Here is a 23,147-nt window from a genome sequence, read left to right as displayed (position 1 = left end):
ATACCTAGGCAGCAGAGAATCTGAGAAATGTGAAAGTTAAAACTTAAGGCATCAAGGTTAGGGAGAGACAGGGTAATGTCACCATTCAGCTTTACTTCCTTAAGCCTGGATCACAACCAGGTACATATTCCAGTTCCCAGGACAACAGTACCCAAATCTTGTCAGCTTGATTCAGAAAACTAAAGATCAGACACCAACACAATGAAAAATGAACAAGAATTTTGTTCACACCCATTTTTTCTTCTTTTTTCTTTCCATGTCATGTTGACAAACCACACAAACAACTGAGTTTCCCTACTCCAAAATTTCTCTGCTTTGGACCCTCAAAAAATGGAGGTGCTCAAAATAAACAATCACTTTGAATATCTTGGCCTATATCCCAGTAGGAAGTGAATCTAATCACGTACACAGCAACCTTCAAACTACACAAGGATGAAGCGCTAGAACAATAAAACTGTAAAATGCATCATGGAAACGAAAAGCAGCATGACACAGCAACTAAGATCATGCAGCTCTCACTTATCTATTTAAACTGTAATTGGTCCTACTTGGTTTGCTAGTGCCTGCCATGAACAAAAACCCCATTAGTTTTCCCTTCCTTGAAAAGCAGGCCAAAGCCAGTTCTTATACCATCAAGTTTAAAATATGTGCAGGAAGAGCTCCATGCATGTTTTACCTGTGCTGTTTCCTTTTCCTTAATGCATACCTGAAGTAAAGGCATCCCAGATTTCTCTTATTCACTGCTGACTGCTCTTTTTTGTGTTGACTCAGCCTTTCAGAAGAGTTGCTACCTCTGCAGTTCTGGTATCATTTTTATTTAATGATAACATAAAGCTGTACAAAAGGTATATACTTGATTAGTATTATTCTTTCATCTAAGAATACTCATTCACAAAACCAAAATGCATGGCGAGAAGTAACAAGAAGCATCAGTTCTTGAACAATAAAACCACTGAAAGAAAAAGTTTTACAAGCCAGCTCTGGTGCACAGACCACAAAACTGCTAGTAAAAACTGCTAGATTAAACTATTTTCATTGTCTAGGATGGAAAAAGGATGAGACAAAGAAAGAATAAAATTAATCCTTGTACAACCTTATCATAATTAGAGCTGAAAAAAATATGGAAATGTAATCCTATACAAAATATTTTTGTTCAACATTTTTTTCCTAACTTGGGATGATTAAGTAAATATCAGCTGCTTTGTTTTGTTGGGATTTTTTAAAGAATTTTCAATAAGAAATAAAACTTCGGGTTTATTTTGGGAAGACATTTGAATTTTTAGTATTCATGAATTGAAAAATATTGTTTCAATTTGCTGGGCTCTTTCACTATTGCATTTTTCATGAGACCCACAGGAGTAAATGTCTGCATCCTTCATCCTCTTCTGTGGGACAATGGCTGCCATAATGTACCAAGCTCCTCAAAGAAAATCTCATGATTCTGAGTCTTAGTGGCAAATACCAGTTGGCAAGCAAGCTCAGACCAGCAGAAACTGGGAGCAATAGGCATGCAAAAAATAAATTGACTAGAGAAATACACCACAAAAGGGAAACACATAATTTACTCAAAACTAAATAGTCCTATAATGGAAGGCTTCATTTTCTTTTCTAAAAGAAAAATAAAAGAGCCCAATGTTAAAAAAAATTAATTTATTTCCATAATGTGTTAATTTTTCAGAAGTTGTTTTAGAACATTGTCCTGCTGGCAAATTCCTGCCCTGTCTAGATTTGTCCCTTTTAATCCCTGGTATTTTATAAAACCCTAAAAGATAATTCTGTTGTCAAAATTAACCTTGAATACCATGCAAAAAGCAGGTTAGGACACAACTGGTAAAGAAGCTATAGCAATATTTTCTTAAAGTCTGTTCAATAAATTCTCTGTGTTAAGGTTAGTATATAAAGCTTAGACTTCTGAACATTTAGGTATCACAATGCCATTGTAATTCAGGGAGGGAGGCCAGTTTGCAATTTAAAATATACAGAATTGGGCAAAACATTGCCTAACTTCTTTTCCTAGCTCTGCCAATGACCTACTGTAGCCTTGCTGAAGTAATTTTAACTATATTCGAAAGCTCTATTAGGATACCTATCTTCTTCCACAAGATGCACAAGATGTAACTCAAGTCTATGTAATACCAAAGAAATCCAGACAGAAATGTACTAGGAAAAATGGAAACAAATACCAAAAATGTATATTTGATGCTGTTCTCTAAGCCTCTGTTTGATTAAATAACATGCCCTTCTCCTTGCAGTTGATTGAGTGGTTCTTGCTTCATACTGTAGGAGTTTTATCATATTGGAATTGGTTTTCTCAGAATGATTTATCATTATTTTATTTTTAAAGCTTTTTTTTTTTTTATTAGAAAGATAAAATAATCTCATGAGAGAAACTTTCAAATCAAGCATTCCTCTTGGGTTTTCTGAGGTATTTTCTTCATCCAGACCAGACTGCTGCAGGCTTCCACATAACACAGGACCTGAGGAGAACAAGAGAGGAAACAGTTTACACTCTCAAAATGCCCACAGTTGTCTCAGACAACTTGGAGGCCTATCAAGGCTCAGGGCCACTGTATTTTATGGTCAGACGAGAATGCAGCTTGAAGTTGGGCAGGAAACAAGTGTCACAAGCCCAAACCACAGATTGCATGCCTGCCTTCACCATCCAACTCACCCAGGGTTGAAATCTGGGAGACACCAGTTGGGAGAGCCCACAACGGCGCTTCCAAAGCACAAGCTGTGTTGTCCATGGGCAAAAGGAAGGCAGGATCTCTGAGTGCCAGGATACAAAAGGAGCCTGTATGCATGAGAGCTCTTATCACTGGCAGGCTCTAGGACTCACAAAGTCAGAGCAACCAAGCCCAAAATACATATATATGCAAAACAAGCCACAAAGTTTCCACCCTGATGAAAGCACAATGAGGAAAATCTTTCCGACAGATTCACAGCTGGTTTCAATCTACAGCCTAAGCATATCTAATGGGTCTCTTTTATCAGAGGAGCTCTCATAGGGCTCTGGCTGCTACTGAGGGCAGCTTGCCACTGTGCAGACCCCTCAACAAAAGTCTGAGAGGACACTGTGTACTCCCTACACGAACTGAGGCATGGGGTAATAGAGACCATCTGCTCCAAATTCTGGCCCCACTTGCACCTTTATTAATCCATTCCAGCTCCTAAGATCTTACTCCAGCTAGTGTAGCTGCCCATATGAAAGTATCAGAAAAACGCAAAACATTCCTCTAAAAATCTTACTTTTTGTAACGGTCTCAGAAGTAAATCAAAGGATTCTACCCATATGAACACAACACATGGTCTCAAACCCTCCTAGGTGAAACTCTGGCTTCTCTAGAGACAGAAGAATTTTTTGCTAGGAGAGGCTTAAGAGAAGCTACCACATTCAGTAAAATGCAGGACTTTTACCTTCTACAAACTACTAAAAGAGAAAAAAAGTTCAAAACATCACATCCACTTATGAAAATTTGCAAGCTAGGGACTTGAGAAGTTATTGTGGGCACGTCATGTTGTAAGTAAAAAGTACTTCAAATATATATTACTTTATTTTTCCCCCTGTGGTTTACAGATTTGTCCTGAGACAATGGAAGTTTATAGAGAAGGGAGAGATGTCTGTGATTAAGGCGGCTTTCAGCTCTTCTTCCTACAGATACCCTGTGGATATTGCTGTATTCTCCAGAATCCAAGCTTCCACTTAAAAAACAATGAAGTTTCTAGCCCATCTGGGTTTGCGGAAGCAGAATGTAAACAGATGTACTGTTGTCTTATTTTAGAAGCTATAGCAAGCCAGACTGAAACAATAGCACTAAGAAATGTCAACTGCTCCCATTCATCTCAGTGGGGTGGGGTGTTAACTTTGAAGCCTAATTGTGACCACTTTAAAGTCAGCCTTTTAACCATTTCACTGCTATTACTACATCAGAAACTGCAAAGTAATGAACTTACCCAGCCTCTGTGTTTGTATGCATTACTCCCAGACCTTCCATTCACTTTAAAAGAATACTGCATTACAATCGAGCTAGTTTGAATATTCCTTTACTTAAGAAGTTAGCTGAATTGTTTGCTACTGTCTTTCAAAATTAGGGTTAAAAGAAAGTCAAGGGTGAAAGGTTAGCTTCATTATTGTTGCTCTCAAAAGTGCAACACGTGGGATTTCATGCTTTTTCTTTGATCAGGGTAGCAGTTCATTTCAATAAACAGACAAACAGCTACATACAAAACTAAAAATAATGACTAAACAAATAACACTGCACCATCAATCAGGAGTAAAAGAACAAAAAAGACATCCTAATGATGTGGTAGCATATACTTGCAAGAAGAATAAAAAAAGGGGAAAGAGGAAAAGGGTCTTCATTTTCAGAAAGTTATACTTGCCGTCACCTTAAATCCAAGGTGTATTAGCCCTGGTTTGAGTACACAGAGAAGCTGCCCTGCTAAAGTTATTTTACATCCCATTTCCAAGAAGCTGTTGCATTCTTCATCAGTGGTCACTCTGAAGCCTGCATGTGAATTTTCCTCTGGGACCACCAGCTGGAGACTAGTAGCTCTACACACACATTTTTGCAGACATCACTTCAGATGCTCTGAGAACTCATGCTGAAAATTATTAGGGCAAGCTACTCTACTCTAGCTTATGCTTCTGAGCATCCAGAATCATGCTGATGTGAAGTGTCACAGGAGTCATGGCACTGCAAGGCATGATGGAGATGCCTGGCTGGGTTTGGTGGGACTGTTTGCCCCACACCTCCCTTCTCTGCTCAACCAGCCCTCCTGCCCACCTGCACTGCAGGACATCTCTGAGTGCCTGCCCACTGTGTCTGCCACAGCTCATGGGTGACACAGGATGGCTGCAGAGCAATATATGCACTGAATTAATACTTCTACAGTTACAATCCTGACAATCCTTTTCACCTGTCATTTTCTTCCTAATATAACAGATATTAGGCTGAGAAGTCAACACTAACATCACCACTGCACCACTTTGGTCATCATTATTACATCCATGCTAGGTACCCTAACCAGGTAATCCTGACATGTCTCAAGATGCCTCCATTGCAGCTACAGACACTGGCTCAGGGGAAGCAAAAGAGGAACGGCAGTACCTCAGCTGCATGACAGAGCAATGGGAATAGCATCACCCAACAAAAGACCTTGAACAAGCAGCTTGGACAAGAGTAACTTCTCTGGGTCATAAGGCAGCAACTGGAAGAAAGTTAAGTGCATAAGACATACTATATTTATTGAAAAATAACTACTTGAGCACACATTCTCACTCCTGAATAAAACTGTCTTTGCTTGGGAAGGTCTTGAATTGATAGGAGTGCCTACATGTGGTAAAGGAATAAGGTTCTTTTGGTAGAAGGGGGAAAATTTTCCTGCCTACACAATGCCTAGGTGTTTGTGCAAACAAAGGCCTAATTCATCCAGTGCAGGTTCTTTTGCCTGCTACAACAGACAATACCCTGACATTGTTATTAGGAAGTTATGAATGCACAATCCTTCCATGTGTAAATTCCCCTGTGTAGCTGGATGTTAGGGTGTTTGAAATTTACCCTGACTGCTAAAATCACCAGATACACACCCCTCCATTGTCAAATATCAGTGTTTCCTAAGTCTTGATCTCTAAACTGCAACATAGGATTTGTAAAATCCTCTTGATATAAAGGTGAAAATACACCTCTGCTTTCACTTAAAAACCTGTGTGCTTCACAGGTTTTTAAAACTGACTTCACACACAAAAGGCCTGCTATGGAAAGACAGACACCTTCATTTTCTATTAACTTCAATCAGCTGCAGCAAGGTGATCAGTTTCTGCAGAAGGTGCTGAATAAGATCATATATAAATTCACAGAATTATCTGAGTGCTGTTGAACATGTTTTCTGCAGATGCTTAGAGGTGCAGAACAAAGGCAGCTGAAAACAGACTTGGTAAGTTTACAATTTTACTTTATCACTGTATTAAATTCCCATTCAACATCCATAAGGCACCACACACTTGTTATAGAAAAAAATAAACAGTCTCATAAAAACTAGACTTGCCAGTCTTTGCTCTGCCATGCGTCCCTCTTCTTTTCAACTGCAAGCAAGTAAAACAACCCCCTGACAGCTGGATGTGTAGAAGTCTGTGCTGGCAGTGTCCTGGTCCAGAGCAACACTGCAGGCTGGAATGCTGACGCTGGCAGGGCTGCCACTGCGTTTACTTAACACTCATTTCTCTCAGTCTGCTTCAGACCAGAAATGCAGGCAATGAAAACCTATCCAGCCTTTGAGAACCTCAGCCATAGCAGTTTAGCAGAGCAGGGTTTGTGCAGGTACATGAAAGAGGCATTCAGAAGACACTCCCATTCAAGGGAGGCAGAAAGAGAGCCCCCAGCTGTCTCTGGTTACCTTTTATTGGCATGAAAAGAAGGAGGCAGGAGGGGCAAGGTTTCAGGACAAATGAAAAACAAGCTTTCTAAGATTCACTGTTCAACCTCAGAACAAAAGCTCAGCAAATTTAAGCTACAGGATCTTAGTTCCATTTCTTTCAGTTTAGTAATTTATTACAGAGAAGAGAATGAAAAACCTGCTTCAAATAGTGGATTAAACATTACCCTGAAACAGAACTAAAGAGAAAAAAAAATTGTGAATTCAGATAGTTTCTTGGGCAAAAACTATACATTATGAATTCAGTTAGTTTCCTAGAGAAATAAAAAGCAAATTGGCAAACACATGAGAAAGTGTACCATGTTAGTAGGTATCCAAGGCTCCTGGGTTAAAAACATTTACATCATGATGAAAGCTGGACAAAACAGCTGTCACAGAAGCATTATTAAGGGTATAATCTGTAAACACTCACCACCCAAATTAAACCAAGATCTGTTGAGATGGACGAGAAATGCCTCATTTTGGAAGGCAGGCCCAATGGCCTTCTAGAGGAAGCCAGCCCAGGGCAGCATGAAAGTGTGGGGGCACTGGCAGGAGTGTCACCCCCTGGAGCCACCAGCAGCTGGGTGGAGGAATGCTGGCCAGCAAACACCCCCACCCCTCAGCCAACAGGGGCAGACAGCCTGCAAAGCCCTGCACTGTCTCAAATTTGCTGCAAGCTTGAAGAAAACCCAGTTTTGTGTCTTGCATGACATGGCAGACTCTTCCCCAGGCAGGGTGGATGCACAGATTAGATCTGGGTTTGCTGTATGGAGCACCTTAGAGAGAAGATGAATGGGCCAAAGCTTCCTCACAGAAGCTTCCCCTTAGAAAACCCAATGCCCTCCATGCACCCACGTGCAGTTTGTACCATGAGCTGAGCTGCATAAGGGCACAGTATGGGGACCCTGCATGGTATGGGATGGCTGCAGGGACCCTTCCTGCAGGCCAAAATACAGCCCTCTATAGCAAAGGTCAGCACACCTGCTCATGAGAGATGAAGAGAGAAGTCTTAGTGCTGCATCCAAGTCCTCCTCATTCCATGGGGACAGCAGAGAGTTCCTCCTTCACAGGAAATGTAAGGTCTGCAGAAAACAGTGGTGAGGACCATGAAAGTATAGATTTTGTGATCAATAAATACGTTCCACAATTAAACAAGCTGTCAGTTGCAAAAAGACAAATAATAACCACAATACCTAATATTTACACAATTCTCTATACAAACCTATTGTTTTTCTGTAGAGTGTACAAATATTACCTAACCAGTCACCTGAGGACACATGGTCAAAGCTTTGGCTTCATGATGAACTGCAGAAGTCTTTTAAAGTGTGACCACACTCTCCAAAGTTTGTTGTGTTGAATCTAGGCAACACACGTTTAGGTACACTTGTGTAAATACCTTGAGATAACTCAGAGCCCTTTATAAATTTAGGTGGCCTTCATGACAACTAAATATAGGTGGGTCAGTGAGACCTGAAAAAATTATACATATGAGGTTAGGAGCAACTTCAGTTGCTCAATTTTTCAAAGACCAGTAATTTACATCTAGGTTATAAGTTTTTGCTAATGTTTCAATTTCATGATGTGTCTCTAAGGCGTTATCTACCCAGAAAATAAATTACCTGGTTGAAGCAATGATCTGGATAGCATGCTAGCTATCGCCTTGATACACAATGAGACAGAAAACCAGGAAGGATTTATCTGGAATTCATTTGGCAGTACTGTAGAATTTTCTGCAAGGGAAAATATGCAGTTGTTTATGCAATTCCTTAATTCTTTGAAGAGGTGAAATGTATAATTTAGAAAAAGTTTTTAGACACACTTAAGAAGAAAAATATTTTACTCATTACAGTAACTTCTTTTTTCTAAATCATTCTTTTAGTCTCTTAACATATCTTGAAACAAACATGGACTGCCAAATATCTTAATCAGAGTACTTCTGATCTGTAATCTCTTTGATACAGATCCTGTCTTAATAAATCATTTCACAGTCTTGAAGAACCATTAGAAGCAAACTACAGCATTTGCAGTTGTAGTATAAAGTTACTTGGCATTCCCATAGGTGATAGGAGAGACTAGAAACAATGGTCAAAATTCAATATTAATACATTAATATTTAAAAATTAGTGCATAAGGACTTGATTCCTGTCGCTTTTCAAGCCATGCTATTGAAGCGGAACTTAAAACCTGACATTAAATGTTATGAGAGAGTATGATAAGGTGCATTCCTAGAGAAACATGACTGAAGGCAACAGGAATCATCCCAGCAACATGAATAGGATTTGGTCAAAGCCTGTGTTAAATGCACTCTGAGGAGGGAGAAAAGAAGCAACAGGATTTTAATCTCTTAGGCTCAACAGCAGGATTAATTATTTTGTCTCAGATCTTTCACACAACAAATACATTTTGGATGCTATGTTAGAGATAAATAAGTCAGTATTAGTCTTATTTTGCTAAAGAACATTTACTGGCAGCATCTTTTCATCTCTACTCAGATTTTATGTTGGGGCAAATCTTGGAGGTGGGAGAGTAAGTACTCTAGCAGGCATCTGCTAAACATAATGCGGTTGTACTCTCTTATTAAAACTGTACTCTTTCAAGTGTTTTTCATGGCATTCATTTTCTATGCAACATTCTGCTTTACTACTATCCCAATATGACCCTAATCAATTTTTCATCCTGGTCATATTTGCCCACCTGACTCCTCACTTGCAGAGTCCTTTTAGCACTTCACTGGGCCAGTTACGCTTCCCTTTCTGTTTTAACTTTGTTTTATTGTATGTCAGTCCCTTGTGGAAAATGGACACTGTGCCTGCACCTGAGCTCCCACCCACATAACCAACATTGGCAGAGTGTTTAGGAGATTCTTCTGGTTCACATTTCTGTTACGGTGCCAAGTTCATGTGTCATGTGCTACTCAGGTCCTCCTGTTTTCTCCTTGACCGCTTGCTCTTCCCTTCTTCTCCTGAACCATCCCACTTTCCAGAGCAAAAAAAAAGGAGCTGCTCACACCAGACATGGCCAGAGCCTGCCCAGAGTATTCTCCGAGTGTGGCCCCACGCTACCACAGTCTCATCAGCACTAACTTGGAAGTCCTACCCATTTCTGGAGAAAGCCTGCTGTTCACATATCACATTGGCTCAGCAGAGAAGTAGCAGTCTCTGAAGGGATTTAGCTGTGTTCAAAATGAAATATTTTTTCCCACTTATACATATGAACAGCTGCACCCCAGTTTTAACATCCCCACTACCCAGGGCAGGAGAACAAACAGAAAGCTTTCCAGGAGCAGTCTTCAACAAAAATAACAAAACTGACTTAAGAGTTTCAAAGCTACACAGAAAGACCCATCCTTTCCAAAATATGGAATAATGAAAAAGAGCAATCCTGGTGACAATATTATTTGCTAGTGAACAGATGCAAGCTTTGTGTGACTTACAACATGTAGTAGTAAATGCAAGAAATTGCAGGATCTCACTTGCAGGAAACACCAACCAAAAAATTCAGTACTAAATATGATTAGAAAACACTAAAGAATTTGAAAGCTTTGCTTCAGATATCATCATCATTAATTACTGATTGGACAGGAAATTCACATGACAAGCTTTTTAGAAAGGTTTTGTAATCTGTTTCCAAATGAACTGTAATAAAATGTTGAGAAAAAGCCTCAAATAATGAAATAAATCAAGTTATCATAAGTCACACTGATTTACATCAGTATTTACCCGTCATGAGATGCTTGGTATTTAGATGTTTTAGAAGCTAGATATTTAGAAATGTTTAGAAGTTTTAGTATTTTACTGACTCACTTCTTCAGGGCATTTCTGTCAGAAAGAGACCTTGAAAAAGAAACAATACACATATTTTTGAGGAGCATGCAAAGGTAGTTGCAAGAGAGGCACAGAAATAGAGATTAATGAGCAAGATTAATGAAAATTTGGATATCATCCTCTGTTTATCCAAAGTTGCCTTTGGTTTAGAAACTTGGCTTATGAGAACATGTGCTATCTGTCTAACCAGGCATAACCACCAAACTCTCTCATTCTACCTTGACTCCTGCTCTTTTCCTGTATTTCAATGCTAGGTTGTACATGAATAGAAAATTACTATGTTTTTACAGTTCTTGGGAGTTCCAGAAATACGTCCCAGGTTAGGGAAATCCTTTTCTCTGGACACACTTATTCAGCATCACTACAATCCACTATAAATATACTACTTACACTTTAAGCTGTTGCCACTGCCTCACAAAGCAGACTGAAATTTTGTACACAACTTTGATTCCTATGAAGCAAACATAAGTTTCACAAAATTTCCCTTCCTACTACTGAGAGAGAATGGCCTATGAAATTCATACTGCACAAAACCAGAACAAAACACTTTGGAAGAGGAAGCCACTATTTGATGCTGCAGGGGGAAGAAGGCATAATTTAACTTGTTCAAAGCACTTGGACTGAACACCTTATTCTTATCATTTATCCCATGTAACAGAGCTCATCCAATTGATCTTTATTTGGATAAGTAACTTTGATGACCTCCTGGTCATTAAAGTGTTTTTCCCTTCTATCTGTCATCATACAGACTGAAGATTATGAAGTTTTATTAAGTCCTTGGGAAGGGGTTTTCCTAACAAGCTTTAAAAAAAAAAAAACCCACAAAAAACAAAGTATTTCGTTAACTTGTTCAAAGCACTTGGACTGAACACCTTATTCTTATCATTTATCCCATGTAACAGAGCTCATCCAATTGATCTTTATTTGGATAAGTAACTTTGATGACCTCCTGGTCATTAAAGTGTTTTTCCCTTCTATCTGTCATCATACAGACTGAAGATTATGAAGTTTTATTAAGTCCTTGGGAAGGGGTTTTCCTAACAAGCTTTAAAAAAAAAAAAAAACCCCACAAAAAACAAAGTATTTCATCATTCAAAGAAGGTGCAGACAACTTTCATGAAGATTTTGTCTACTTTCCAGAGTTGAGGCTTTTTAATTTCTGCAAGGTAATACAAGCAAAATACAAGCAAGATCAGTTTCTGGGAAAACACCTGAAAATATTGTGAATAGAATCAGAGAAAAATTGAATAACTGAGTTTAAAGGAACCCATCAGGATCATTGAATCCAACTCCTGGCCCTGCACCATACCATGTGCATGAGAGCATTGTTCAAATGCTTCTTGAACTCTGTCAGGCTTGGTGCTGTGACCGCTTCCTGGGGAGCCTGTTCCAGTGCCCAGCCACTCTCTGGGAGAAAATTTTTTTCCTGATAGCCAACCTAAACCACTCCTGACACAACTTTGTGCCATTTCCTTGAGTCCTGTAACTGGTCACCACAGAGAAGACATCAGTGTCTGCCCCTCCTCTTCCCCTCATGAGAAGTTGTAACTGCAATGAGGTCTCCCCTCAGTCTTCTCCAGGCTGAACAGACCAAGTGACCTCAGCCACTCCTCATATGGCTTCCCCTCAAGGACTTTCACCATTCTCTTCTCCCTCCTTTGGACACTCTCTAATAGTTTAATGGCTTTTTCTTTTTTTTCATACTGCAGTGACCAGAATTGCCCCCAGAACTCAAGGTGAGGCTGCCCCAGCACAGAGCAGAGCAGGACAATCCCCTCCCTTGCCCGGCTGTGACACTGTGCCTGATGCACCCCAGGACAGGGATGGCCCTCCTGGCTGCCAGGGCCCTGCTGACTCAGATTCAGTGCAAAACATAAGGGAGGTAACATGGAGGAGGTCAGGAGATTGAGCTGCACTCAGGATTGTGCATTACTTTACAGACATTGCTGTGTTACAGCTAGCAGAGATAGAGGTCTGTATGGTTTCTATCATATTGTTGTCCAAAACAACACTAGGAGATAAAAAGACACAGCTGTGAAGTACACTGAGATGTGGTTTCAGAAAAATAACTCCAGTTTCATATCTCAGTTGGGTCATGCTCCCACAACAGGAATGAACATTTTGTAATTGCATCGACCGAACAGGACTTGTACAAACAAGACCTGATTAAGTTTTGTCTTCCAGTTTCCAATGTTCAACTGCAGCTTTTTCTAAGAATTTCCTATTCCTGGAAATTATGAATTTTTCATGAGTCCTCTGATGAACTGTGAACATATAATGGAAGATTAGGTGATTGAAATTAATTCTTGTGTCCAGTTAATTAGCTTGGTTTCAAACACTGAATTGTAAATATACTGAGAGTATGTGACTCCAAACACTAATTATACTATTTCTAAATTGTTATAGGACATTTCTATATGTTCATATACCTTGTTTACAAATGTTTCCAGGGTTTTAAGCAGTTTAACTTAATAACCCCAGTAAAGCCTAAGCCTAAAGGTCACACATGTCAGTGTGATCAAAGTCTCTCTGTTCCTAAATGAATATACAATTCAGTGCAATGCAGCTAACACAATTAAATCACTGCTGCCAATTGATAGAGGCAAACAGATCACAGCCTGGGAGAAGGTCTATAGGCAGAAGATCCAAACATTCCTCTCAATGTCATCCCATGCTTCTGACCAGAATTTAAAAAAAAAAAAAAATCTGAAATCCACCTTTCACCCAAAACAAGAAAAAATAGTCAAAATCACTACAGGAGGATGACATTAATGCAGTAATCCATCTATCATTAAAACACCCACTGACTGTCTAAGCAGAATCTCCCTTTTTTTTCTTGTCCAGAGTGGCATTTTTAATGTAAAGATTTTGGATGGATTTTCTAGGGGGAAAAACCTCCACAAACGAGAAAGCAAATGTAAAAAAACCCATATTTCAACATTTAAACTAAGCCATCTTGCTGCCTATATTAACAAAAATAGACTATAATATAAATTATATTTTATCTCAGGTTTTCCTAGGAAACATACACATATATAAATTTCTGGGGGCAAGGAAGGGTGAACAACTGCTGGAAAAAAAATACACTGAGATAAAGGTAAGAAGAGGAAAAGTGAGGATGTATCCCAAAGGCTCTTCTATTTCCTGTTGCCACTACAGGAAAGGACAAGAACTGAGAAGGTTCCTGTCTGCTGCTGGCTGGCTTTGTATATTCCCTGGTGTTTCACTGCTTCAGTCTTGGTCTCAACAAGTTTTTTCACCCTGGTATCTGTATCAGTTATTAGCAGTAAGACCAGAAAGAGACAACTCAGCAGCAGAAAGGCAACTCTTCTCTCTACAGGAAAGAAGTTATGGAATAGAATCAGATTTAAAAAAAAAAAAAAAAGCCTACCCTCAAGCCAGATTTTCTAAATTTAAACATTTCTGACAGCATCACAGTTCATACAGCTGTGTTGAAAGCATGAGACTATGGAATCTGCCTGTGGCCGTATCTGAGAACTCTCCTGCAAATGGCCCATGTCTGTGTTAGCTGCCTCCTTCAGCTGCTGGAAGTGGGTGCCTGTGTGCAACCTGCCTGTTGGAGTGGCCTCTGCAATAACCAGAATTTCCAAAATTACCAGATTGCTCTAAAGACTTGGGGCAGATAAGACCATGGCCCAAATGGGAACATTCCCAGGCACAGCCTAATTTATTGAAGTACTTACACAACAGTAATGTATTTTTAAACTAACATTCTATACCTTCGTTTTTCAGGAGGCAGTCACAAGTGACCAGCAATCCTGTTACTAGCAAAAGGTGCTCCCCAGGAAACCTACAGGTGTTCACTCTGCTGAGCTCAGGGATGAGTTGAAGTTTTTTGGGGGGTACCTAAGAAGCAGGTATGCCTCAATAGCATCACAAAAACAGACACCTTAACATGGACTCCCTATATCATCTTATAACTTTGCTTTGTGGAACTTTGTGAAACAAGCCTTCAAAATTCTCAGGATCTAACATACAAGCACATGCACTGCAAACAGCCTCTCACCAGCTAAGTTTGCACTGTTACTCCTTAACCTGAAACCTCAGGTTTAAATAACTGTCAGTTGATTTTATCAATGTTTGGTTTATGAGTCATTCAGCCAGTACAATGGGCCGAGGAAGAAAACAACACTTTTACACACATGCCCTAATTTTTCTGCTGCCATGGGAAGCTGGAGAAGCAGAGAGAGGGCACAGGAAGGAATTGTAGCCTGAACAAAAATATATGTCCCAACCCAGATTCTACCTGTTAGGCACACATAAACTCATAAATCAAGTCATGAGCAGAACAGCAGGAAAACAGCTCTGGGACATTATACCAAATGTTTTGGTATAGTTTCAAGTTGCAGCAAGACACTTTCTGCTAAATTGTTTCCTATTTAAATTTGCTCCTTTGCACAAACCACAGATTTCCATACTTTTTTTTTTCTTTTTCTTTTTCTTTTTTTTCCCACCAGTGAGTCTCCAGAAATTTGAAAATAGGGGAGGGAGAGAAAAATCACTTCTCTGGATTTAGTTTTGTACAAAGGTCATGTAAAGAAGGAAATGTCTGCCCTCCCACACACATGTGCTAAGGACAGTTTTGCTAAAATTAGCCTCTGGTGGAAAAAAACACAGAATCAAGTTGTTCTCACGAGCCTTTCTCTTTTCAGCAGAATCCTGCACCATCTCAGAGCCCAGCAGACTCAGCCTTGCCTAGTGCTGAGCACCTCATCTGGCCACTGGCTCCAACAAAAGCAGCAGAGAGCGAGGTACAGTTGCCAGTCTCAGATTGCACAGATATGCCCAGACTGGAATCATCTGGGATGCATTAGACTGGGAAATCTCTCGTCTGTGCTAGCATACCTGCTTTTCATTTGAGGCAAGTGTCGTTGAAACAAGATTTATATGTTAGACTGCACTGATAAAATTGTGTCAGAACCTGGGTTGGTCACTCTTATCTCGACATTAAAATTAAATATTCCTATGAAAACTAGCCTTGACTTTTGTGGCACAAAGTAAATAAAAAACTATTTATTTTGTTTGAAGTGGTGAATTGCAGATATCAGAATAAAACATAAGGACGGGAGTGGAAAATTTTGCATTATGGCACTAGGTCATTAATTATGTTTTATCTGTTCTACAAAGTAATTTTCCTATTCTCTGTAAATTGTTATAGCTTCTAAACCTGATCACAATTTCAACAGTAATAGACCAAAACCAGTATGCAAATACTAATTTCCTATCTTATGTTCAGGTCTTGCTTGCAATTGTTCAAGTACATTAGATTTATGACTGTTTACCTTATCTGCATCTTTTATTCAGAGGTGTGGACCCTTACCTACACCTTTGTGATGCCTGATTAATGTTCAGGGCTTCAACCTCTTTCTTGTATTCTCCAGCACTTCCTTGCTTCAGCCAAATCAAAACCATAGGCAGCACTTCAATACTCAAATTTTTGCCAAACAAAAAACAGCCCCAGAAAGTTCCCTGGCCTTCCTGTGTGGTCAGCTGGAGCAGGCAGACCCTTCCCAGAGGCACTTATTTTCACCATCACCACCCCCACCTCTCCACAGTAACACACATGGGATGAATTGTTCTCTAGACATGCCTATTTAGCCTCATTGACTATAGACAGGGGTTAGGTGAGTAAATGCATTTCTCAAAAAAGGCAAGATGAATCTGTTACTGGAACCTAAGCCTCAGGGAAAAGAAAAAAAAAAATTACCGTAAATAAGAACACATGGGTGTCTTTTCCTTTAAAAGCCTTACTCTGTGGATCCCATGGGATTATACACCCACTGGGCATTCTGCAACTGCCCTGGCTTCCAGTATTTCTGGTGCAGGTCTTGGCATTGATTTTTGACCTTTTGGAGCCCTCTTTGTGTTAGGTAACACGGCTCGCTCGCTTTCCCCAAAATGCACAGGAGAGTAGAGCAGGAAAGTGAAAGCATTAGCAACATTCCATCATGCAGGGAAAGAGTTAAAGGTACAAGGAGCAAGAAAGCTGTCTTTCTTTAGGAGCTCCTACCGTTTCAGTCACTTATTAAAAAAGGATTTATATTTCTGAAGTAAGGATCTGTACTTCCTCCCTCTGCTGAAGCCTTGTGTTTCTCTGCCAGACTGTGATGAAAAGGGCCCTCCCTTGCCCATTGCCAGCCAACGCTGACGTCATCCTGTTATTCTTTTTCACCTTGCACACATGTTGAGGCTTCTCTGTGGAAGTCTTGCTGAGACACACATCTCTTTGTCTCTTGTTCCTCTCTGCTCGGAAGGCTTTTTTTTTTAATCCCAGATTTATTTTGCACATAGCTCAAGAAGGAATGTTTCTGGGATTTCTGAGAAGGAGGATCCATACAAGTGAATAATGCTGTTCACTAATGGCATCCAACCATCCATTAAAGCCAGAAGTCATTACTTTGAAGACAGTGTTGTACAGAGCTCTAACTAAGAAGTCTTGCTCACGTCTTGTTTGAAAACTTAGACATTGTACCTAACTACAACTGATCTGAGCAGGAGGGTCAGGAGGATGAGCCCCTTTTGCACCACAGCAGGGTTTGGTAGGTGGCTGTGGAAATGGTCACAGGGTGATTTAGCTGCAAGAGACCCCTCTCCTTCCTGCATTTCTAGAGAAATGCTGCAAAGGCTCAGTGTCTCACAGCACTTCTCCCTACTGGAAGGGAGAGATCCAGAGGCCATCCTTGAGGCTGCATTTAAAGACATGGCTAGAGATTGTCTCAATTTTTTTTCCTGCTGGTGCGCATTCTTGGCTGATCTGTGCACGTCAAGCATACATGGCTGCAAAGGAACTCCTGCAGCCACTTCCCTTTGCCTGGCCAGGTCACTTCCATGCATCCAACTCAGTTCTCCCAGTAAAGAGAGAACCCTTCACAAGTGGGCATCACCATCATTTGCCAGAGGAGGTTGAGCTTATAGGCAGCCAGAGAACTACACAGCGAAGACACAGTGAGCACTGCAGACCACTCCCAAGATCACTTCAGATATGATGCAGGTATAGCCACAGGCTTTCCTTGTGGGAAGGAGAGAAAATTGGATAGCTGTATGTTATGTACCTCTGAGGTTTTTAGAATGAAGAGAATAAAGTGAAACAAGATTAAGAGGTGCATTAGGTTGTCTCTGACAGCTTTTTTCTATTTATTGGAAAGAGACTCCCACTGAGCTCCTGGGAGGTTCTGAGCCCCTGAGGACTCCATGAAGAAGCTAAAATTTGTAGCCACAAATGGCACTGTTTTTCTGTGCAAGGTTGAGCTATCAGGGAAGGTATCAGTGCAGCCTGTTGCTACTGATACAGTAAGCAGAAGACAGAAACAGTGGATCTTTTGTTTATCAGCCCTCTACAGTGTACAGCCCCTTTGTGAATAATAAGTCACCTTTCTGCAACTCTCATATGGTGCAATGCAACATTTTCAAGTCAGCTCAGCTAAACTGAACCTGCAATCAATTGATATCAGTGGGGTAAAATAGTCCTGATAAGAAAAATGTCTGTACAAGGAAATTCTGAGATGCACGGTGCAATAATAAGTTAAACCAGGGAGGACACATTCTTTCTAATAAATGCAAGTTACTTTTGGCTGGGCTTCACATCTCAGATTTACTGCTCATACTATGGGAATCATTGTATTGCCTTATCACAGGCTCATATGAAGCTGTGCTTACTCATGCTTGCAAAGCATTTAAAGATTAGAGAGAGCAGCGTCTGTAAAACCATAAAGAATACTTTGTTATCATTATTATTTCACCACAGCAATAGGGAAATATGCTTTAAAAATGCTTCAGTTCGTTAGTTCATAACTATCTTTTAGCCGCTAAAAGCAAAAACCAGCAAGCTGCAAGGTAGCAGGTTCAGACTTCATTTGTCTCAATATAGGCCTATTTGTTTGCCTCTACCACAGGTGGTGATTACTTTTTACACTTTTTTCATTAAAAAGATAAGAAGTAGATGCAGAGGTGAAGGTAAGAAGTAGATGTAAAGTAAAAGAAAATAAATCTGAGACTCATCCTGAAACATCTGTGTCCTAAAACGTGACCCTCTAGCCCACATCCCAAGTGGCTATCCTTCTCCCTGCATAAGCTTCTGAGGTCTCATTAATGCACCAGGCAAGTCTACACAGCAAAGGGCTGTTAGAGATCCTGAGCAGCTTTGAGAAAACTGGCTCATCTACACGGTGCGTTGCAATGCCGTGCACGGATTCTAGCTTAGATCCCAGAGGCAATATAGCCGTGTCTGTATAGCAAAGCACCCACGCTAATTAGCCCTGCCCCTGAGGATGCTGCAGGAATGGAGCTAATTAAGTATGCTGAGAGGCACCTCTGTTAATTAGCCCAGGGAGAACAGAACAACACTAACGGAGCTTCCGATCATGGCATTGGCTCAGGGATCTCTATAGTGTATTTGGCTGTGTAGCATAGCTGAGCCCACAGCTCTCTTGAGCACCATCTGAAGAATCTAAATACCTTCTTTCAATCCAGTCTCACCATCTGACTCTGCTTTTGCAAGTATTCATAGCTGTTTTTCTCTTGATGGTAGGAAAATTAAGTAAATAGATTCAAAAGAATGAAGAAAAAAAGCCAGTAAAAACCACACTACAATAATCTAGTGTTATTAAATTCAGCTACAGGTAGTGACATGCCTATAGGGAAGCACTGGATATTCCTAACCCATCTTGATAAAAGGCATACTTTGGCTAGTGGTGCATGTTTTGCAAGCAGTGTATCTCTAAAGGTATGTTAACTCAAGCCAACTCAGTTACCAACACAGACTATGATACATTGAGTTGTAGCCATGCAAGATTTTCCATTACTAGTTCAGGGCTGAATGAAATCATTGACGCACAGGTACACACCTAGGAAAGACGAGCAGGAGTTTTGTCCCCTTTCCTTCTCCCCTGGCTGCACCACGCGTCAGGTCAGGGCTGTTGTGGCTGGTTCTCTGCCTGCAGCAGAGCCCAGCTCACCAAGGATCACTGTCCGTACAGCACGCAGCCCACACACGGCTGCGCCAAGCACCGCACGCAGCTATGCCTCCAACTCCCTGGGTTGCTATACAACAGCACAGGGGTAAACAACGCCCTGTCTCCACTACAGCCAGCACAGATAGAAAGATGGTGATGTGACTATTGTTAAGGGAACGCTTCCAAATGCCTTTCCAACCACCATATCATAGGTACGCATAGAAACGCTGAGTTTATGCCTTTCAGAGAGAAAACGTGCGTGCTTTATGCCATTCCAGGAGGGGAGTTTATGGTTCTTATTCTTGAAAAATGGAGCACAGTGATTTTCAATTACCTTCCAGGCATGTTGTAAAGGCACCCATTTCTTTCCCATATGTTTCAGAAGAATGTTTTTGCACATGGGTAACTTCTGAAAAGGACATAAAGCCTTTAAGTCCCAGTTTGAGTTCTTGATCAAAATGCAAAAATGCATGGTGAAATTTTAAATCAGCTTCAAAACCTTATAACATGAAGCTGCTGGAACCATTGAGAAAGTCAAAACTTTTAAGTAGCTATTAGGAAAACGTAAATACCAGAGAAGGCAGAGGTTTCTTCTGGAATTAACGTGGTTGTGGTAGAGAGAATACTTAGGTTTCTTCTAAAGATTGCTACATTTTAGGTACATAAAAGCAAAAAAACCATGGCTCTTATCTTTCAGGTTCCCAATAATTTGCTATTATGATATGAAGGTGGGGGTGGTGTATGTAATATTTCTGAAAATCAGAGTTCAGTATTTAATCTTTACTTCTTATCCTTTAGAAAAAAAATCTTAAAAGTATGGTTTATGTAACTTTATGATAATTGTCAAAATAATATAGTGTTCTACAGCATTTACTAATGCAAACTGGGTTATCTCACACAACCTTGACTTTACAACAGGGGTTCTGGATATATACCAGACACACAAAATGGTCATTAACTTGATATGATATGAGAAAGGTGTTGAAGGGAATAACTTATATAGTAGTAATAATGGTTCTCTCTATGAACAATTTATCTTGCTTTTGAATGGCAAAAAAGATACTTTAACTTGCCTTGTCTCTGGGCAACTTTAGAGTGACCTAGAGACTTCTCAGTTTCAGAGTTCAAAATTGGCCCCTCCTTTTATACTTGGCTGATGCTTAGACCAAAGCTGTAATGCATCACAGTGTCTCACAGAGACCTAAAAAATAGAAGAGACTGAAATCCTAGGCAGGAGCATCCCGTAACTCTATAAAAGTCAACGCTGTGTCCCAAAATAATGAAAATATCTCAACTTTGTTTCCATCAGTATAAATAACTCAGATTTTCATCTTTACTGCAGAACTTGGCTAATACCCTTCATTTTGTTCAGTTTTACATCCACCAACAACCATTTTCTCCACTTCTACCTATTCAAAACAAAACCTGAAGCACAAAGGTTATCAACTCCCAAAACCTCTTGTGCACAGACAGACTCACAAGGTCTCTGTCAATGAACAACAGCTAATCATTCATTCTCATTATACTGGCACATAAATCTTCTGAGTGACCAGGGGAACCAGAAGCCTGCTACCCTCATAACATTCCTTGCATGCCTGCTGAAGGCGTTGTGTCTATACATTGCCCACGATTCCCAGAAATACAGAGTTAAGAAAAATTCAAGAGACTTAAGAAGCACTAGGAGGGAAGGATAACCTGCACGTAAACATTGCCAAGAAGCCCTCAAAACTAATTGCTTGAGGTGGTTATGAAAATAAAGAAAAAAGCCTGTGATGCTTATCAGTCTTATTTCTCAGAGGCTGACTGGCCTTAGCATAGTTTTACACATCATAAAAAAAAAAAAAAAAGAAGAGGTTAATACTAGAGCTTATCATTTTATTCAGCTTGAGAGCCCTTAAAGACCTGCTAATGGAGGTGCTACATGGACAAGATTTTCACATTTTTTGAGGTATCCTGCACTGACCTCCTCCAATCATCCACAGAAACTAGAAGTCCAGCCAACAACAAGCAGACATTCACAGGGCTACAAAGTCATCTGTGAGACACAAAGGTCAATGAAGTAGCCAGAAGTGTGTCTGGGGTGTAAACATGGCATTTTACAAAAACAGCATGGTCCAGATCTGCCTGATGTGTCCACACAGGCATAGCCAATGCCTTTTGTGCAAAAGGCCTAAGCGCCATTTCATGTGAAAAAGCATAAACATCTATCTGCCCTCCAAACTCCAAGAATTATAAATAGTTTGAGTGACAAATGCTTCTGTCACAGTGTTCGGGATACCTTCAAAAGATATTCCCAGCACTATATGACTAACCAAAGCCTGGCAGAGTTCACCCTTATAAATATATCCTGGATAAGCCTGTTGATTTCAACAAGAATTTGTGTGTCTGTGTCTAAAGGAAGAAGAGAAGAAGCAGGAAGGTTGGTCATGTCAGTCACTTGTGTAAATTTTTCAAGCTGACTGGTAGAGTTTATTATCTAAGTTTGACAATAATAAGAGCATTGAATTCCTAATGTTGTGTATTACGTTGCACAACAGGTTTTATCACAGAAAAACTGAGTAGTCTTGATGAATGAAGTTTCACATAGGTTACTGTTGAAAAAAAAATTAGACATTATTTGCATAGATTGCATTAAGTTGATTGTTTCCCACCCCTCCCAAGTACCTCAGTAGCTTCGAAATAAATTATAGTCAGAGGATTATTAAAATAAAATTTTAAAAAAGTCCTGAAGTAAATTTCAAACCACAAGACAAAGCAAACAGTACCATAGTCTATTTTCAGATCTCCTCAAAGTTATTCATATTCTAGTTGTCAAACAATCATACAACTCCCAGACATTTTTTTTCCCCTGAAATCCTGTTATGGAGTCTTCCACAGACACATTAAATTATTTCCTCTTCCATATGTCAAGAAGGAAGAAAGAAGCAACCATCTTTAAGTCACATGTGTTTCTCTTTAAGAAAAAGGGTCTCCACAGTTCAACAAGGCAAATAGTTCTCTGTAAATGAAGTCATACTGAGATTTTTAAAGCACCTAGGACTAGGAAAGCAGTATTGGTAGCAATGTCATTGTCACACAAGCTAGAAATACTCCTTCTCACCCTGTTTTTTTTAATTCCAGCCTTCCTGGGACAGTGTTTCAACCTGTACAAACCAGATTCTTTGCTAAATTTATGACTGTGTTGAGAAACACGTCACTACAGTGGAGCACAAGGAAAGCTGTGTGAAATACTAAAGGTTTAAATGCCCTTTCAAAAATATTTGTTGTCATTCTGACCCAAGTGCAAGAAAAAGGGAGACAAAACATTTGTAATATCAGCTTGCCTCTGTTGGTAGAACCTGAATATGGGATTTTGCCTGGTTTATTTTAAGTCTGAGCAGCTAGCAGCTGGAGTATGTCCCACATGCTAACACTTGGAATTCCCCAGGAAGAAGGTTTGTTTCAAATGTACACGCCAGCCTTCCAAATCTGGTTGTCTTTGTGCTTTATTAAGTTTACGAACTCCATCCTTGCCTCAAGTCTCGATGGTAAAGCACCTATTCTGAGCAAGTGAACATTCTTGCCAGCTTCATATGGACTGGTTTTGATTTAAATGCAATCTACGAACGATATCTACTTGCACACGCATACACACCCCAGGCAGATACTGAACAGACGCAGCCTTGCAGACTTACACAGCAGCTGTGACAACAACTGATGTCACCTCCTTTGCAGAAATTTCCACAAGCGTCTTCCAAAGGCCAAGTTAAATGAGATAGAGCTTATCAGTTTCTTTAAAGTGCTCTGGATGAGACCATTCCATGTGACCCCCTTCCTGGCCGCGGGGGTGTGGTATGTCACAGTTCCCCTATCAGCTGGCACATGGCGGTAGGAGATATGAGACAGCAGAAAAGTAGTAGTAACAACATCACCCAGCCTGCCGAAGACAGAGCAA

The 23,147-nt window shown here is 40.1% G+C and overlaps 1 long non-coding RNA gene across 3 annotated transcripts; it reads right to left on the bottom strand.

The window, feature by feature from the left end:
• Positions 1 to 919: 919 nt before the first annotated feature.
• LOC120497036 lies at positions 920 to 23,147 on the bottom strand. Of its 3 annotated transcripts, XR_005626419.1 has the most exons (6): positions 22,888 to 23,147; positions 8,037 to 8,147; positions 7,399 to 7,499; positions 5,112 to 5,211; positions 2,672 to 2,794; positions 920 to 2,477 (listed from the first exon to the last, which is right to left on the bottom strand). It is a non-coding gene; the product is annotated as an uncharacterized LOC120497036 (long non-coding RNA). The 3 variants fall into 3 exon arrangements; XR_005626417.1 differs by lacking the exon at positions 5,112 to 5,211; XR_005626418.1 differs by lacking the exons at positions 2,672 to 2,794; positions 5,112 to 5,211.

The sequence above is a fragment of the Passer montanus genome, unplaced genomic scaffold (assembly GCF_014805655.1).
Source record: "Passer montanus isolate IOZ18808 unplaced genomic scaffold, ASM1480565v1 scaffold12, whole genome shotgun sequence".
NCBI classification, from domain to species: domain Eukaryota; kingdom Metazoa; phylum Chordata; class Aves; order Passeriformes; family Passeridae; genus Passer; species Passer montanus.
Note: the sequence above shows the minus strand (reverse complement) of the source record. Positions and strands in the feature narration are given on the sequence as shown.